Here is a 6,000-nt window from a genome sequence, read left to right as displayed (position 1 = left end):
GGCCCCAACTCAAGGTCCTCTGGTAGCTGTCCGTCTCTTAAGAACACTATGTATGGATCCATCCACGAATCAGTCCGATTCACTCCTCGTATGAAGGCGTTGATACTCGGACTCGGTAAAACTTCCCACACTATACTTCTTGACTCATCATTTATAGCCGAACTTGCTAACCTTGAGAGGGTATCGACTTGTGAATTCTCGGATCTGGGAATGTGAAGGAGTACCACCGAATGAAATTTTGCCATTGCTTCCTTTACATTAGCGAGGTACAATTTCATGCTTTCGTCCTTCGCCTCATAATCACCATTCACATGGCCTGTTATAAGCTGAGAGTCTGTATATGCGACAACCTTTTTTACCCCGGATACGAGGCATATTCCTAACCTAATAACAAGGCTTCGTATTTGGTCTCGTTGTTAGTGGCCGAGAAGTTGAATCGTACTCCATGTTCTAGTCTAGCTCCATTAGGAGAGATTATGAGTAATCCTGCTCCAGAGCAGAGACAGGTAGAGGACCCGTCGACGTATAATTTTCACGTTTCTTCTGAGGGAACTTTCTCACAGGCTGGAACGTGCGCATAACAATGGGGTGTGACTTGAAGTATGGGTTAAGCTTTCGGCTGGCCGTTACCAGGGCAAAGAGTGATTTTTCAATCGGGCTGTAACGTGATTCAGAGCCGCGGAAAGCATAGCTGATGTGGTATAAGGGCACTTGTTACTTTTTTCTATGGATTAAGGCGCATTCTGTTTGCGAAGAGGGTTTCAAATGTCTCGCGAAGGTGTTCGGCATGGTCCTTGACCCTCTTGCTTTTGTCTATCATACTATCGACGTATACCTCTAGATTTTTGCCAATTTATTCCTTGAATATCTTAATAACCATCCGTTGGTAAGTTGCCCTTGCATTTTTTCAGACCGAAAGGCATCACCATGCAGCAATATACCCCCGTGAGGGTGATAAAGGCGGTATGTGGCCTATCTTCCGCGGCTAGCAGAATTTGGTGATATTGGGCGTTGGCATCCATGAAACACAATAAAGCATGATCAGTAGTAGAATCAACCAACTTGTCTATCTTAGGCAGGGGATAGTCATCCTTCGGGCAGGCTTTGTTTAAATCTGTGAAGTCCACACACATCCTCCACTTCCCGGATGGCTTCTTTACAACGACCACATTAGCTAACCAGTCCGAGTATTTGCATTCTTTTATGAATTCGGCTTTCAATAGCCGATCTACTTCTTCCTTGGTGGCTCGTGCTCTCTCTGCACCTTGATGTTGTAGCTTCTGCTTAACCGGCTTGTAGTCGGGTTTGATGTCGAGCTAATGTGAAGCTACCTTCGCTGGGATCCCAGGCATTTCTTCGACGGTATATGCGAATACCTCCCGGTATTGCCGAATAACAGCTACTAGGTCCTCCATTACGGATCCGACTAGATTCTTGCCAACGCATACTTTTTGTTTGCCCCTAATTGCAACTTCTTCAAATCCTTCTACTGGTTGAGGCTGAGTTGTTTTACGGGTGTCATCATCGGCCACATGCAAGACCGACTCTAACTATTCTGCTTTTCTCTTCCGACTTTCATTCTCCCGTTCATTGCTTTATGCCCCCATTTTAAGTGAATTGACCTGGCATTCTCTCAAGATCTTTTGATCCCCATACAAGATTCTGACTTTGCCATCGTTTTTTTCATATTGGATGAGCAATTGGTGTGTGGATATGACAGCTTTGACTTTATTAATAAGGGGAAGACCTATGATAATGCTGTAGGGAAATGGAATGTCGACTACAGTGAAGCGAACTGTCAAGGTTCGACCATTCCCTTTTCTCCGACTGGTAGAATTATAGTACCGGACGGTCATACTCGGCTCCCTCCAAATCCGACCAGTGGTCATTCTAGCTTCTCTAAGTGTTCGGGGCCGTATTTGAGCTTTTTCAAACAGTCCATAATTATCAAGTCGGCAGTGCTACCGATGTCTACCAGGACCCTTCAGACGTTCATGAGGCCGACTTTATTGTAAGTACAATTGGGTCGAAATGGGGATGCTGAATGGGCTAACTAACTTCTCCAAATATCATCTTTGGTTCGTCAACTACTCGTTTGTCTTCGGTAGTCATAGCTTTCAAGGTATGAACGCTGTCCTTGATTGAATGATTGTTGGGGTAGTATTTCGAATACCCCCCCCCCCCCCCCTGATATCATGTGGATTATGCCTTCGGTGGCCTCGGATTGCTTATCGTTCCCATCCGAACGCCATATATTCCTCTGGCGATTATCTTCCTGACGGGCTCGGGGTCAGCGATTATCACATTTTAAATATCTATCTAACTTGCCTTCATCGGCCAATTTATCCAAGACTTTCTTCAATTCACGGCATTGAGACAAAGTGTGGTCGTCCTCTTTGTGGTAATCGCACCATATATCTATATTTCTCCTATTCTGGGATGTGGATACCCTCGGAGGGACTGACAACTGTTCTCTAACCGAACAGAACATATCCTTCTGGCTCCTATTGAACGGAATTCTTTTCCTACCCTCTTTGAATTGAGATAGGTCCCTACATCTTGCCCTTTCAACTTCCTCCTGTTAATAATATGGCGGGCATCAAACCTTGAGTGTTCAGGAGCCCGGCTAGGGTCCTAGTCAGTCACTTCTTTATGAATCCGGTTAGGATTCGGGGCCGAAGAATTAACTGAACGGCGACTCCCTAACGTCATTTGTTGAGCCCTGTGTTCGTGGACGTATTGCTCCTGATAGGGGGACTCCTGACTTTCTGCTTCGTTCTCTATCCAGAAGTCCTGACCCTGGTGCTGATTCTGCTAGTTGAAGGTGGGAACCTGCCCTGTTTGTCGAGGAGCAGAATGCCAAATACTCTACTGTGGGGGTTGCAGGATATTCGGCAAAGTCCGAACTGCCTGTTGTAGTGATTCCTGAAAACAGGTCGTGATAGTTGCGGCAAAAGCATCCAAGTCCTGCCACGAAGTTCGGCGGCTGGGCAGTGTTCGGAGTCCGCTCCTAATCATGGACCGAATTGACCGACTGTCGTGTGTTAGCTCGGGTATTTCGTTTGGAATTCACGACTTTATGAACGTAAGGTGTATTTTTCGGTTAAGTAATATTTTTAAAGAAAAATCACGAAATATAAGCACCAGTAAATGTCTTTATACATATAACATTTAACAATTATAAAAATATTGAAATATATAATAAAAAACTACCAGTTTCGGTTACCTACAAGTTAATCAACACTTGATAAAAGGTTTAAAGACAATTATATAATTCTTTCAAGTCAAACGTGAGTTAATTTATACTTAAATTTTAAGTTAAAAAAGATATTAATATCACGATTACTTAATGTAAAAGTAAGTAGGATCATTTTTGATTTTTCTATATAATGATTAAACATTGGTTTCAATCTTCATTCTAATTTAGTTTTTGAGTAGGTTAGTCTTACTCTGAGTGTGAGTAATTTATTTGGTTAAGGGTTGCAAATGTTGGTTCAATTCAGGTAGTGAATCCAACTTGGGTTCATTAGATAAATTTTGGATTCGGACTAGGTTTCGATAATCTTGAAAATTTGAAAAAAATAAGATAAATAAACAACTTATTTCCCAAAATAAGCTACGTGAAAACTTATTTCCCAAAATAAGCGTCTGTACATCCAAACCTAGATTTGAGAAGAGTCGTTGTTAGTAACAGTGAAAGAGTAACAGCGAAAGAGCAAAAAAAAAAATTAAAAACCCTTAGGTCCTTTTATTTTTCCAGTTTCTTCTTCTTCGTCATTTCAGTTCGCACTTTTTTTTTTCATTCGACATCTCCCTCGTTTATCCTCCATTAAAATCACATTCAATCCTTCAACTAAACTCATCAAACTCCAAATTTGTACCACTAATTAGTTGTGTAATCTTCCAAGATAGACCGAAAGTATTTTTTTGTGTATTTTTTAAAGTTTCGAAAGTATAGGGTTTATTGAATTTTAATCAACTTTCACATTAATGTAGGTTCAAAAGCTTGCAATTAACTAATTCTTGTTGATCTACAGCTTATGTAGGTACGTTTTTATTTTAAATTTTGTTATTTGGTGCTGATTTCAAAATGTATGTCATGATCCTTGCGTCATTTACACTTAAACTCTACGTAAATGTCGAATGTAGTTGTTATTTACCTTGATCTTCATAATTAAAAGTTTGTTCGAGAATTTGTTGTTGAATTTAAAATGTATAGTGGTCATATATTTATGAACATGATGGTGATGTTGATTTTGTATGTGCTGTTGTAGAAATGGATTCATTTCGTGTGACCGTTGTATGCTTTTGGAATGGTTCTATTCGATCAACTAGTACATGTATTTGACTATATGAAACAAATAAATAACTTAATTATTTATTGCAATACATAACGCTTAGTTATTGTTGAAATGCAGCAGAGATGGATCCAGCAGCTCCAGGCCCTCTCGACCATAGTGTCCTTACGTTGCAGGCGAATCACAGGAGCAGTGTGCTATGGGATATACAGTTTATTGAACTTACCCCTTTTGAATTTAGTACTTCACACTACTTTATCTTGCAGCTAACATAATATTTGGATTTAGGTGTCCGACACGGAGACCATATACACCAGGCATCCCGATTCAGCTCCGTGGGCCATTGACGCAAGGATCATCCCGTACCTTCAGCTTGCGAGGTTGCATGACTTCCACCTTATCGCGTATGGGAGAGTCGATCGGGCGCTAGTCACGGCTTTAGTCGAGCGATGGCGCCAGGAGACTCATACCTTCCACCTACCTGTAGGTGAGGCTACGATCACATTACTTGACGTAGCTGTGCTTACACGGCTTCCCATCGAGGGACATGCCGTGTGCATCGATGGACGCCAATTCGAAAGCTGGCAAGACAAAGTCCATAGATTACTAGGAGTTCGACCTCCGGCAGAGGTAACCAAAGGGAGTAGCCTGCGCGTAACATGGCTTGCACAGAACTTCTCGCACCTCCCTGAAGGTGCTGATGACGCCCGAGCGTCATGCGACGGCCTCTTACTATCTTAGGAGGCATCATAAACCGTCACAGTTAGACAAGGTACAGGAGGAGGATTAGCATTTGAATATTGTTTGTAATTATTGAACATTTGTACATACTCAATATTTGTAACAGTTGATCTATTGTGTGTAAATTGTAACATATATGTAGATGTATATATTTTAAAAGTAGTATCACACGTTTATTATGAATTTCAATCAAGTTCAACAAATACATATTAAATTACATAGTTCATTCGTTAAGTTAAACTACCGTCACTAACTAAAAAGGCTTCTTAAACTTTCTCATAATCCTTTCAGTCTCTTCTTTCCTATGCGCCATATCATTCATTTGTCTCTTTAGATTAAATACCTCATCTTTAGGCTCTTTTTTTTTTCCTTTTCAAGCCGTATTATTACGTCTCTCTGCCATTTAGTACCCTCTGAGCAATCCATCTAAAGTATGTGCATCCTAATCCGTCAACCAAGTAGAAAGGGCAAGCAACAAATTCACGCCCTGGATCGAAGTCGCTCTAATCTGTATTAATCTCAACTTCATAACCACAATCACAGAGCTCTTCAACACAATGTTCCTTTGACATCTACATAACATATATATTATACAAACGTAAGTAAACTTTCAAAAATAATATTAACATTTATAAATTGACATTAAAACTAACATAATACCTTATGTTACCTTTAAAAATTTATTGAAAAGAAGAAGAATGATGCAAATTGGGTATAATGAAGTATGGGAAATGATGGAGCTATTTATAGAACATCATTACAACGACTATTTTCAAGTTCCTAACGGCTATTTTTCTAAATTACCAACGGCTACTTTAGTTCTCCAGAAAAAAAAATATTAAAGGCTAAAGTCGCTATTACTAACAGCGACTGAATGAGTTGACTGGTCAACTCCTTAAGTCGCTGTTACTAACAGCGACTAAAGGAGTTGACCAGTCAACTCATTCAGTCGCTGTTAGTA

This window comes from Amaranthus tricolor, chromosome 4 (assembly GCF_026212465.1).
Source record: "Amaranthus tricolor cultivar Red isolate AtriRed21 chromosome 4, ASM2621246v1, whole genome shotgun sequence".
Lineage (NCBI taxonomy): Eukaryota > Viridiplantae > Streptophyta > Magnoliopsida > Caryophyllales > Amaranthaceae > Amaranthus > Amaranthus tricolor.
This window is presented reverse-complemented; position numbering follows the sequence as displayed.